The 14,365-nt window shown below is 40.8% G+C and overlaps 1 protein-coding gene across 1 annotated transcript in view; it reads right to left on the bottom strand.

Annotated features, from left to right (window-relative positions):
* The window catches only part of LOC105726706 (protein fantom-like), a 494,354-nt gene that overhangs the window by 444,668 nt on the left and 35,321 nt on the right, over positions 1-14,365 (bottom strand). The gene's annotated exons all lie outside the window — the stretch shown is intronic.

Raw genomic sequence — 14,365 nt, 5'->3', positions numbered from 1 at the left:
TATAAGATTCCACCAGTTTCCTTGTGATGTGGCCAATCCCCTACCCCTACCCCAGCCAAAACAGAGCTGAAATGCAGAAAGCCTAGCCATCCCTGCATTTAAAAAATATATTTGCAAGTCATCCAGGGATTTTATTTCCTTCCTCAAAAAATTGAGAGCCTCAACATTTATTTTGTGTAGAGGCAGAGAAAAGAAAAGCACCCCCATCGTCTGTGGGCTGACCCCAAACCTGAGTGCCTGTGGTTATGACTATTCGATAACTGGGCTGCTACACTTATAAGGTTTCATTTCTTTCTCTATTTCCTTCAAAATGAAACAAACAGTCAGAGTAGTATTTTATTGTTTGAACATCAGTTTCTCCCCTTAACAATGCTGTGTTAGTATGACATTTTCTTGATATGATTTTAAACCTCAGTGTGTACACGGCCAGTTATGTACTCCAGAAGCTACTGTCTAATGCCAAGAGCCATTAATCAAAATAAATGGGTGCTCAGGATCCTGGAAGTGGTGTGGGGACTCTGCTTCTCTGCAGACAGACTCTTCTCTTCTGCCCCAAAGTGGGGTGACAGGAGGACGATGGTGATCAGGGAGGTGCTGTGGCATTCTGAATCCCCGGTGACATAAGCGGGTGTCAATACAGCCCGGGGATAACAGGAGAAGGGCAGTAAGGGGCCTAAAATGTATTTATGCTGTCCTAAGACTGGACAAATCCTGGGGACACTTCTAGTTCATCTCCCACAATTTCTGGAGGCATCTGCACGCCTATCAGCTTAGGCCAAGTGCAAAGTAACCATCTTTTTCAAAGCCAATTCCTGGAACCCACCCAATAAGCCCAGGCTGCTTTCATTTCTACTCTGTATTCTTTTATGACATTTTAAAGGCAAAGAAAAGAAAGTGCTCTTAGAAGGTAAACAGGTTACTTAAGTTCACAGACTTGATATTTTAGAAAGAGGCTAAACTAAATTATTCCAAGGTCTTAGGTTTAATTTGTGCCATCAGCGACCAAACATTTTCAAGAGTTAGTGGGTATAATGGACTGAAAAGGATGATAAAGATACTATCAACATTCAGGCCACAGAAAGGGGGAGGCGGGAGAGAACAGTTAGAAACATATTAAACCGAACTCTAGTCGAGTCATCCCTCTAGCCCTTTTCTTTTGTACCTGGGGTAGGGGGCAGGGGGAGTTGTTAGCTTTTGGGTTTTTGCTTGCAGCAAGCATATTTCATTTTGAGCCGGCCGTGCCAGTTAGTGACATAATGTCCACATGGTAATATGATATGGTAAGCACAAATGTAGTGCATAAACCAGACTGTGGCCTGGGAAAGACAAGCTCTGTCCATATATCAACGGGAATGGCTTGGAACTCAGGGAGTGAGTATTTTGAAGCAATCGCACATGAATTCACCTTCAGGAGATTAGAGGCTGATGTCACCAGGAGAGTGAAGTCATCAGAAATGACCTAAACTGATGGGACCTTGCCAGAACAAAGCCGCCTGTGCAGACACACAGCTTAACTCCTTCTGGGTTGAAGAGTTCGCCAAGGCTTTTTTTTTTTTTTTTTTTTTTGGTGAATGCAAAGAGTTTCTAATGGAGGACAACAAAGCCAATATGACTCCCACACTCCTTGGCATCAGCTGGTGTTACCTGATGAAAGAGGCCCAAAAATAAGTAGGTTCCACTAACCAGATGTCCTAAACCCTCATCTTTTCACCCAAGAGTTCTACCCTGTCTCTATAGATTGTCAGGGGAATAGCACTAGTAGGCTTTTCATAACAACAATTGAGTTGAAGTGAATGGAATTAAGCTAGCAAAAGCAGAACCCCCAGAACGGCAATAGTTGAGCCCACAGAATGGTGTTGGAACAGCACTACAGAAGACAGCCCATTGAAAAGTGGCTGCTTGCCTGAGTCTGCCTGTGATTCTCAGTGGAACACTCCGTGTGTCAGGAAGCAGTAAGATGCTGGCCATCCCTCCTCTAGTCAAGCTGCTTAGCAGTGAGGAACCATCCTCTTCTCCTTGTTACCGTAATTCCTGAGGGCCACTGCCACTTGCTTATTTCATCCTCTCTAATGTCAACCCTTGGCTACTACAGATGCCATAAGGTCAATCACACCTCGCTTAGGCCAAGGAATAGAAACATAACTTTAAAAGTTAATCATGCATGGAAAATATCTTCAGATACATGTGTCCCCTTATGGGCAGTGGCCATATTAACATTACAACGTAAAAACAAGCTAGATAAGATCATATTAGAGGTGGTCTTGGGGCAGGAAGCTGGACCCAGCCTCTCTTCTGGGATGAACCTAGCGTCTGGTGTCTAGAATCCATAGTCATATGGGATAATGTGACTAAAAGCACCTTCCAAGCTGCAAAGTATTCAATGAAGAATATTTTGATTTCATGATGGTCCTCCACAAAGCAAGGATAAAGGAGCAACATCAATAGGTATGATCTTAATATAGGCCAAATGGGAAGGTGGCTGCCGACATAAGGTAGTGGGAGGTATGCAGAGAAGGTCTCCTGCCCCTAAACTGTCCTCCTGATGCCTGTTGTGTGCCTAAAAATCCACCTCAAACAACTTGCTTGCGATCAGTGCTTTTCAAACTGTTCTCATCACAGCCTTTGCAGCACTGTTCAGTACTCTCTCATACACGTACAATTGAAACAAAAGTTTTGCAAAAGCAATACTTTCCCTACTGCGTTAAGATGTGCTCTGACACGTCCTAATATATTTCACGTGACTTCATGTTTTACTACTGGTTTCACCCATTAATTTAACAACTACTAATTGGGTCGAGATTCACAATTTGAAAAACACTGAGAATCAATTTCATATAGGAACAGAGAAGAAAAACATATAAATTAGGGTTTTTCACAGTAGGGAATCAAGTCCTGAGAGGGGAAAATCCCCACAATGCTTTAAGGCTAGAAAGCGGAAGGCTGGAAAGAGCACAGATCAGCTTCTACCTCTTATAAATCACCTTGGGATGCCAGTGGAGACCCTCATCCGAGTGTATCCATCTTCTGACTACATAACTCCTCCTCTATTCATCCATTCCCAACTCATACACAATCACAGAAAGATAATCCATCCCCCGCAACCCCCAGACCCAGATAGAACCTAACAGAAATCACTGTGCATTCTTACACTGAGGCCAGAGAACCAAAGAGCAAAGGGACAACAACCAAAAAATGAACTGAAACCATCATGAATACAAAGACTGAAGTGTGCCGTTTTGCGGGATAAGAATCAAATCACATTGAGGTATGTGTACTCTTGGATCTACTTACACATGAAATGGGAAAATTAGCTCCACTTTATCACATTAAAGTATCTATGTCAGGATTGGAAGGAAGCTACAGTTGGCTTTCAGTGCCATTGAAGCACCAAGAGATTCAGGCTGACTTAGGCTACCCTACCTTGGGCTACTGGATGAACTACTGTGACCAAACCCATCCAGACATTGGGGTGATTTTTTTAATATAGTAAATATTTACTGAGCTCTTACTAAGCTGTGCACTATAAAAAATTTGTCAAGCTTTTTACTTGATTGGATAGTCCAAGTATTTGATTGAACTCACAGAATTCAGAGTTACGTAAGTTATGCTTATTACCACAGCCCTGAACTTCAGTGACCCTCAAGACCCTGGCAAATTTTGTGGGTTTTTAAAATACTGTTCAACTTGTCACTGTTAATCCTTTGGATATACTTTTCTAAAATATCAATAACTTTCAAATGCTCAGATTAATTCTGGAATAAATACATTCTCTGCTGAGGGAAGGAATTTACTTAAAAGGGGGAAATAAAAGTGGTCAGTTTCACTTTCTGTTTCCATTGAGACTAATTTTCTGTGCACCTGCCTTCAGGATTTAGAATGGGTGAGAAATTTGCCTGTATTTTTAATGAAAATTCATGTTGTTTCCTTTTTTAAAAGTAGTACACCAGAAGAGATAGCAAGCTAGTGTGGGCCTGTTCCTAATATTTGTAAGATCCAGGCAAGAACACACATGGGGACCAGGACTGGGCCACCCTGTGGTTTCTTACCAAGGTCAAGGAACATTGATTACATGCATGTGAACACTTCAGCCAGCATATGCAAGGTCTGTCTTCCTTCCCATCCCACACACACGAGACATAGGTGTGTGCACACCACGGTAGGCACAGGGCCAGGGAAGTCTAGGTGCTGATCCCAAGCATAGTTGAGAGTGGGTTGTCAGGGTAGGTGCAGGAGATAGTCACAGGTGGGCCAGAATAGATGTGGAGTCCAGGAAAGAAGTAGCCTTAGTTGCCTAAAACCTAGAGGGAGTGCGGAGGTAGGAAGAGAAAGTACTGTGCTAGTATTAATCCATTCAAATCAATGCATTCAATGTTTCCTATCTGCGTATGAGATACCCACAGCCACCTAAAGAAACCCATCCTTACACCAAAAAAAAAACGTGAATGCATGCCCCACCCTAATCTAGAACCCAAGTTGTAACATTTCACTCATAGAAAACAAAACAAAAAATAAAACCAGATTTTATTTTTACTCAAGTAGCCTTTTTATTTTTTAAAAGGAAAAACTAATATTTCTCATACATTTTGTTTTGTATTTTTTTAACATTGCATTTCAACTTGGGACCCATTTTAACCTGAGCCTACTTTGAGAAGTTTGTAAAGTAGTTGAACCTGATGTTCTCTTTTGCTGTTGATGTAGCCAGCACATTTTCAGGGAGCATAGAGAGAGAATGACGGAAATGCACGCTTCCCTGGCTTAAGCAGAAAGCAGATCTTTTTCACAGGCCTATGTATGAGAAAAGGGGAGGAAGGGAGCCATTTAAGCCCATGTCTCCTGACATCAGCCTAGTATGTCTTAATAGCTTGTCTGTTACAGAGTGTCATGTAACTTGTAGGAAAGAAAACATTTCTCAAACACCTGTAAGTCCCTTCCACAGTGCAGATGTGGCATCTTTTCTCACAAGGGACCACTGCAAAGCTAAAATCAACAATTAAGAACAGCTGCAGCCTTGCAACCAGCTGCCCTTGCTAACCCCCTTTTAGGGAGGGCAAAGAGAAGGGTAATCAACACAGAAGATTTAAATTACCCTTTCCTTGCATTACTTTTCCCTCTTGTGAAATGTGCTGGAACTTCCCCCATATGCTGAAGGTGTGTTTCCTAAGGCTGCACTTCTATTTACAAAATGTCCTGCAATGTTTCCAAGCCTTGGAGTCTGTGGTAATGTCTAACCTTCTGCTTCACAGTGCTGGGCTCGCAGCTTCAAATTGCTGCAGGAGCAGATTCAAACATGCAAGGAAGTTCTATTGAGAAATTTCCTTCAGGAAGTCATCAAGTGCATCATTTGGTCACAGGCTGTAGGACCCCTCAAGAACTAAATGAATAATAGAAGACCAACAGCCACTGATGAAATCATGTGTGTGGCATATCCTCTCAAAGGATCGACCTGCCCGTGCATCAGAAAAGAAAGAAGAGCCCTAGCCAAGTGATTAGAAAACTAACATGACAAATAATAACTCATAGGTATCATGGGAGAGGAACCTGGGAAGAAAAAGGATTTCAGGGTGGTTGGAGGAAGATTATTGCCATTAAATCCCCTGAAAAAAACAATAATCATCTAATGAAACGCTCTAATACTGATGAGTTTTTTTTTTTTTTTGTGTGTGTGTGTGTGTGTGTGTAAGGACTATCTCCCCAAGAGAAAAGCAGGAAAGTCATCAGCTAAATCACTTCTAATGAAGAGAGAGAAAAATCAGAAAATAGATTATTCAGACATGCCCCTCTTCTCCCAAGCTTTTGAGGTAGTAAAGTGGGGAGTTCAGTGAGATGATCTCATGAGCCCTTCCATCTGTTAATCTTGTTCAGCATGAGAACCTGTTTCTGGCTGTATTCCGCTCACCCCTTTTGCCTGTGGTCCTGCTGTTAACGGAGGCGTCCAACACACAAACCTGGGATGCACTAAATTTTCATCAGCCTTCTCTATTTCACTTTTAAACAAATTAGGTCACCTTATCAGCATAAATTGTGATTTTAAGAGATGACAGAGGAATAAATCAGGTTTGCAGGCCCTGCTGCTGTGGCTGTTATATGGATGTTTTGCCCTGGGCCAAATTCAGAACTTAGCTTTGGTGCCTTCTTGTGTTTGCCCTTTCTAGGACTTGATGTTGTGAAATATGAAAGTAAAACTAGCATCAAAAAGTTGATTCTCAGATATCTGATATCTTGCTTTACATGCCTAGGTTGCTTGTTTTTAAAACACGAGCACACTCATCAGTGAATCTGTCAACAGGTCATAGATCAGGGATCCTGACCTGAGTTTGTTTTGCTATGTCACTACACACCAAATGTTTGATACAGATGTTTTCAGACCTAAAAATCAACCTATTTGAAAAGATTTTGTTTAAACTTTTAAGAAAGCTATTCATAGCATCTACTCAAAAAGAGCCAATAGAATTTAAAATGAAAGTAACTCATAATGCATTCAGTTCTGATATAATGGACTTTGGGTTCATCCAATATCCCTTCTTTATTCCTTCTCTTCTGATTCACCATATTTCACCCCCTTCCTAAAGTTATTCAGGTAAACTGGTGTCAACCAAGTGGGATTCTTACATTTCACAAAAGTGAGAGGCATCCCAGTGCTCTCTTTAATTTCTAGCAAAAGCTAACAAAGCTGCCATGAGACTGTGCCTTGCAGATCTCCAGCTACAGGGAAGGTAATTGACCAAGGTCTTCAGCTGCCGCACTCTGAGATCTGCCATCATATTTGTACCACATCCACACTGGTTGCTGCCAGCCAATGACTGGGTGTGGTGGACAAGCCTGTTCCTGGAACACAAGGGACTCCTCTGACAGCCAACTTTGGTTCACAGACTCCACAATAACCTTGCCGAAGCTTCCCTAGGCTGCACAATGGTCGAGGACACTTCCACCTAACCTTCCTTCCCTCTGTCCTTCACATGTAGGGTAGACTTGCTTCATAGTCTAACAACTCTCTCTGCTCCCTACCCATTTTCTCTCAGACGGATATTTCTCCTAACAAAATCCTTGCACATTTAATCCCACCCTGATGTCTGTCTCTCAGACTAAGACAGCTTGCGTTTTCATTCCTGGCCTTTTTCAATAAAAATTGGAGGGCAGTGGTCTTAGTATGCCAATATAGGCTCCTTACTTTCTGCTAGATTGGGTCACAGTTTAGAGAAAACAGATTCAAATCAGTGTAGTAGAGAACAGATAATGTCACATCTTCTTTCTTTCAATGCACAGATTACTCTATATACTAGGTAAATAGCCACAAGCCTGTTTGAGGGTAAAGGGAAGAGTTGATGAGCAATACTAAAAATCATCTTATTAAAAATCCAAGATAGTTAAATGCCCTTTATGTAGTTATATGTGACAATGTGAACTAGGGTTCATTTTCTGAAGTATTTTTACAATCTTTTGTTCTAAAACCAATACAAGAATTTTCTCTTACCAGAGGAAGCATTGGGCTGAAATGTCATGGAATGCTTTTCTGGGACTCACAAGTCCATCAAACCATAAATGAGATTGGGGGTGGGGAGAATCTTCTCTGGCCTATCCACTTTTCATGGGAACCATCATGGCTATCTCATAGGCTTACTAGAAGAGCTGCTGGGACTTTTATTTCTGCTCAGCCCTATCTCAGCAGGCCAGGGAATGACGAGAACCATTGATTCTTCTGAGCTGCACCAGAGTGGTTCCAGCTGTAACAGCAAAAGCCCTGGAACACTGCTCATTTTACAAGAAAAGAAGGTACCACTTCCTCTCTTCTTCCTTCATCCCCACTAGTTTTAGAAAAATTAGGGACTGAGCCAGACCTTGCTAGTTGCCTGTGCATTCTCCTCTTTTTAAGAAATCTCAGTTTTGTGCAAAGTGACAATAGGTCCATCTAAAAATACTCTATTTTCCAGTCTGCAAGCCAAGGAGAGAGGCCTCAGGAGAAACCAGCCCTTCTGACACCTTGATCATGGACTTCCAGACTCCAGAACTGTGAGAAAATAAATTTCTATTGGTTAAGTCATCTATTCTGTGGTATCTTGTTAAGGCAACCCTAGCAAGCTAATGCAAGACTCATATCTAGACAATATAGAGAGCTTTATAAAACAATATTAAAAAGACAGACAATACAATGAGAACTGTACAAAAAATATAGAAAGTACTTCACAAAAGAGGATATCCAAATAACCACTAAATGTATGAATATGAAAAGTACCTCAACTTTAGGTGATTCATTAGTTATCAGGGAAATAAAAATTAAAAACATGATATGATAATATAACACACTCATCAGAATGGCCAAAAGCGAAGAGATGGATAATACCAAGTGTTGACAAGGATATGGAACAACTGAAACTCTTGCACACTAATAGTGGAATGATAAATTGATTAAAAAATATTCTTGGAAATTGTTTTGCAGTAGCATAGCTAAATATAAACACAATCTAAAACCCAGGGATTCTTCATATAGGTATATATCCACAGAAACGTGAACATATGTTCACCAAAAGATGTGTACTGGAATAGTCATTGTAGCATAATTTATAATAACTAAAACCTACAAGCAACCTGAATGCCCAATAATACTGGAATAGATTTTTTTAAATTTATGTTCACACATTAGAATAATATAGCAGTGAGAACACGTTCTACCATTTCATGCAATAATATGGGTGATTCTCATAAACATTATGTTAAACAAAAGAAGTCAGACACAAAAGAGCATCTGTATATGATTCCATAAAGTTCAAAATCAGGCAAAATTAATTTATGCCATTCTTCGGGGTATGTAAGAGGTATTTCTGATGGAATAAGGAGGATTCTGAGGTGCTGGAAATGTTCTGGTGTTTCTCCTGGGTGCCAGTTATATTGGTATGTTCACTTTGTAAAAATTCATCAACCTACATACTTGTGATTTGTGAACTTTTCTGTATGTGTGTTATATGTCACTACAAAATTTTCATGAAAATGACAGAACCAACTCAATAGGCTTGCACTTTTTTCTTTACATTTTCCCCTTTTCATGCCTGGAACACAGACATGATGCCTAAAGTAGAACCATGAGGTGACAAACATGAAAACAAAAATTACAAGCTAAGTTGCTAGGCAGAAAAACAGAGGTAGCCTGGGGGTTACTGAGTGCATTACGAAGCTCTAAACTGCCTACAATGGTCAGCCATTTTGTTCCACACACAAAAACATTGAGAACACCAACTTGTTTAAGCCACCATCTAGTTAAGTTTTCTGTTATTCACAGGTAAATGCAATGCTAACTGACAAACCAACTCCTCAACAGCTTCCTAAAAAATGAAGTAGAGGAAGGAAATACATATTGCATGTGATGACCAAGAATTCATGACCAAGAAAGGTGAACAGGGATGATTGTGACCAAGGTTAACCCTGACTCACCCTTCCCAGTTGGTATAATTGTACCTACATGTGACTCTGAGTTAGGTTTCAGGCAAAGGAATTTAAGCTCACAGGGACACACTCTCTGAAAGCCTTTAATATGGGACTGAAACAGGCAAAGAATTCAGACATCAGTATTATCCTGGAAATGCATATGAATACTACAAAGAAATAAGTCATTGTTTATGTTAGTCTTATTACATACATGATTCAACTACTGTAACATAAATCCAAATTAGCAATGGCTTATTGTAAGGTAGCCCCTCAGTGTTAAGGTTCCTCAGTGTTAGAGACCTAAGCTCTAATTATATTGTTGCTCTACCATCCCTAGGACATCACTGTCATCACATGGTCCAAGACTGCTCACCATTACTACTCTACATTTCAGGCAGTGGAGTAGAGAGAAGACGGCAAGGAAGACATATCTCTCCCTTTAAAGGCACAGCCAGGAGTGACATTGTCACTTCTGAGCATATCCAAGTGGCTGAACCTTGATCAAGAACAAGGGAAGGGTAGGTAATATAATAGTTAACTGAGTGGCCATGATCTCACTTAAAAATTCTGCTGCTATGAAAGAAAAGGAAAAAATGGATATGGGAGAGGTGGGGACTAGCAACCCACTACATGGGATAATACCTATTGAGTAATATCGCGATTTAACCTATTGAGAATCTATACACCAATAAGAACAAGAAAACTTTTTATATCCTCAAAGTAAGTTTCTAAAAGAAGAATGATTTGGAGAGAGACTTAATTTAAAAAAATTTTGTTTAATCTAACTCTTGTCTCACCATGTTCTTCTATTCCCTGAAAATTCTGTTCAAAGTTCATCTTTCCTGTTTAAGTGCCTCAGATGAACTACACCTGGCTCCAATTGCCCAAATCACTTCCCCAATTTCACTCACAGCATGTATCTGTCTGTGTGTAGCACTAAGTGATTACGCATATGTGTACACGTGTTTTACTGAAGTTATACGTATTTTTCTATGATGAGGTGGAAATAATATGACTTTTGAAATGTGGCAGACATTGATTCACATCCCAACTCTGTAGCTAAATGGCTACATGCCTTTGATACACCCCTCCCCACTGATACCTTTGGTCTCAAAAGAGGAGTCTGCTCTAGTTCACCCCATCTCTTCACCCCATCCCTCTCAATTGCTCTAACAGTTATCCCCCTTATGCCTCCAATCTGTCTTCCTACACTAACTTCTTTCCCTGGTTATAAACCAGATCACATTTCTTTAATTTTTTTGAAACTCTCCCTCATCCTTATTTCCCATACTAGCTAGCTCTTTTCTCTGTCACTCCACACTATAATTTCTTAAAAGTGTATACCCCCTTCCTCGCTTGTTGGTCACCCCTCTCCTGTCTGATAACCTTCCTATTACAAAATCAGTCTGCCGTTAAAAAAGTCCTGACCACTTCAAAAATCCACAACTCATCGATTTTCTGCAGTCTCAGACACAGTTGACCATTCCTTCCTTTCCAATTGTTCCCCACCACCTTAGCTTTCACAACCTTAACTTCTCAGATCAGTTCCCTGTCTCTCTGGGCTTCCCATCTGAGGCCCCTTCAGGAACTTTTCTTCCTCTCTTACCCATCAAAGGTTGGTTTGCCCAGGAGCCATCTTTGGACTTCTTCTCTTCTCATTCTTAACACATCCTATGAATGTCATCCATGCCTATGGCTTTATAAACTCCAAATCGGTCTCTCTAGTCCAGACTCTATTGAGTTCTAGACCATTCCAGTTTTCTTGAGACTGAAGGGTTTCTTGGGCTGCCAGACTCACTTTTAAAACTAAGATGGTCCCAGGAAAACCAGAATGAGTTGGTCACCCTAGAAACTCTAAGTACCTACTAGACATTACTATTTGACTGTCCTACAGATCCCACAAATTCAACATGTACATCCCTGAAGTCATTGTCAATGTCTTACCGCAAGCCTACTCGTCTTCATGTATTCACTGTCTCGATGGATGGTGCCACTGTCCAGTCTACAACAGAAACCAAAACCCAGGAGGCATCCTGAACACGGACCACTCTCTCACTCACCATGTCTGCTAATCACAAAAACCTGAGAATTGAAATGTGTCTTCATTGCCTCACCTAATTCAGGGCTTCCTCATCTCTTGCTTTAACTATCATTACCACATCCTATGCTCCCTGCCCCTAGTCTTGTCACTCCAATCTACATAGCTATCAAAGTGATTTTTCTAGAATCAAAATCTAACCATGTTATCCTCCTGCTTTATCAAACATTCCCATAAAGCTCACACTCCTTGCATTGGACTCCTACAAGTCCTGTAAGGTCTAGCCTCTGCCTGTGACTCCAAAAATCCTCTTTCTCCTTTGACCAGCCACTGAACTCCTGGAACTTCTGAGAAAGAAAATGCTCCTTCACAGATCTGTTACTTTGCTCGTGCTGTCTTCTCTACTTGAAATGTCCCTCTTGCTTCCTGACAAGCTCTTAGGAAACCTTCAAAACTCCGTTCAAGTGTCTCCTTCTCTGAGAAGCCTTCCCTGTATCTACAAGATACCTCTCTCATACATCTCCCCTAACACATGAAAATGCAATTATAGATGTATTCACATCTGCTTTTATTTTTCCTACCAGACTGGGTATAAAACTCTGGAGGGCAGGAAACTTGTATATTCATTTCATGTTCTAGGACGGTATTTGGAACAGTCAGAACTAAAATATATTTTTACATGACTGACTCAACTCTGGGTCTGGTTCTGCATCCTAAAGAATGTTACCCCTATCTTGAAGAGTATATTGCAGGGATTTACATACAGAAAAGCATCAGTCCTCTGCCTGGAACTCGGCAGATCATCTCCTCCCCTTTATGATTAGATGAAAACCTGAATTTTCTGCATCCTTCATGATGTCTTCACTAGAAGCCTGATTGATACTTCTCAATGCCTAACACCACAGTGTGGAGCTGGGGACCAGTAAAAAGTCTCCATTCCTCCTGGGGAAAGGCAAGAAGTCGGCTTAGGAATTAGTCAATGTTTATATTACTATTGATTCTCATCAGTAATAGGTAATCTCTACAGAGTTATTATCTGTGATGCTCCACCAGCTTCGTTCATGGAAGGATAATCTTGCTCTAAAATAATTCTTGTTGGTGCATCACATGCATTGCACTCATCGCCAGAGAAGTGCTCAATAAGAACAGCTGAGACTCAATATTTTTAAAGGGAGAGTATAGCCATTTCACATCCACTAGATTGACAGAAAATTTTTAAAGGCGTGGCAAATGTTGGCAAAGAGGTGGCACAAGAGAGATTTTCATGCACTCCTGGTGGGAGAACAACTTGGGATAACCACTTTAGGAAACAACTGAGTAATACCTAGTAAAGTTAAACACACAATTACCCTAAGCCCAAGTAATTCCACTCCTATGGAGATACTCTAGAGATACTCTCATGCATGTACCAGGAAATATGTGCAGGAAAGTTCATAACAGTATAGTTTACAGTAGTAGAAAAATTAACAAAGAAGGAAGGAAGGAAGGGAGGGAGGGAGGGAGGGAAACATACTTTCTTCTCTGAGATCCCACCACCTTCCTCTCCAATTCTCTATACCATCTTCCTTATCCAGAGGGATTTTTCAATTCTCTGTTGTAGAAATGTGTTCTAAAGAGAGATGAGACATTCAGTGTCACATATTTTCAAGTAGGAGGCAGCAGCCTACCTTCTATAGAGGAGGGAAGAAAGGAGAGGGGAGAGGAGGGGAGGGGAGGGGAGGGGAGAGGAGAGGAGAGAGGGAGAGAGGGAGGGAAGGAGGGAGGGGGTAAAGGGGAAAGGGAGGGAGGGAGGGAGACTTCATAATAAAAAAAATGAATCAACTACAGCTATACATTTCAACAAAGGTGAATCTCAAAAATTAAAGCTTAAAGAAAAAGTAACAGTAAAATTTCATTAATATAAAGTCCAAAAAGCACACCAAAATCAAACAATGCATTGTTTAGAGATCTACATGTATGGTAAAACTGCAGAGAAAAACACGCAACTAGTTTTCATGAAATTTAGGATACTAGTTCAGGATAGAGGTGAAAAGAGTCAACCAGGAAGGGTACTGAGGACTTTCAAAGGTCTGAGTAATGTTCACTTTCTTAGTCTGGGCGGCCAGTAAATGGCTGCTTGCTCTATTTTTATATCATTATATTATTGCCCTCTAAACTGATCACGTACATTTCCATTCTCTTTTGCATTCAAGATATACTTCCAATTTTTTAAATTATTTTTTTTAAAGAGAGGCTAAGTAACTTTTTCAAGGTTTTGCTAACAAGCAGCAGAGCCACGAATGGAACCCGAGCCTGTCTGACCATAAAGTTCATGGTGTTTTTTTCCTCACACACACACTGCCTCCCCAAATACTGCACTCACGTGTAAGTTGTAGTCGTTCACCCAAATGTTCACCAATAGATGTATGAACAACCAAACTGCGACATATACATACAAAGGAATATCATCAGGCCTTAAAGTGGATGGAAATGCTAACACACGCTACAACATGGATGAACCTTGAGAATTATGCTAAGTGACAGAATCCAGTCACAAAAATGACAAAAACTGCATGATTCTACATAGATGAGGTACTTAAGAGCAGTCAGACTCACGGAGACAGAAAGCAGAATGGTGGTTGCAGGGGGCTGGGGAGAGGAGAATGGACAGTTAGTATTTCATGGATATAGAGTAGGAGTTATCAAGAAATTATTTTAGGCAGATAGAGAGGAAAAAGGGTCCTTGTGAGGGTTTCATTTGTGTGTGTGTGTGTGTGTGTGTGTGTGTGTGTCTGTGTGTTAAAATCTGCTTGCTTTTTTTTTTAATTGTACTTTGGGCTCTGGGGTACATGTGCATATCCTGCATCCTGCAGGATTATTGCATAGATACGTACATGCCACGGTGGTTTGCTGTCTCCATCTCCCACCCAC

The sequence above is a fragment of the Aotus nancymaae genome, unplaced genomic scaffold (genome assembly GCF_030222135.1).
Source record: "Aotus nancymaae isolate 86718 unplaced genomic scaffold, 86718_ANA_hifiasm-v0.15.2.pri h1tg000009l, whole genome shotgun sequence".
Lineage (NCBI taxonomy): Eukaryota > Metazoa > Chordata > Mammalia > Primates > Aotidae > Aotus > Aotus nancymaae.
This window is presented reverse-complemented; position numbering and strand designations above follow the sequence as displayed.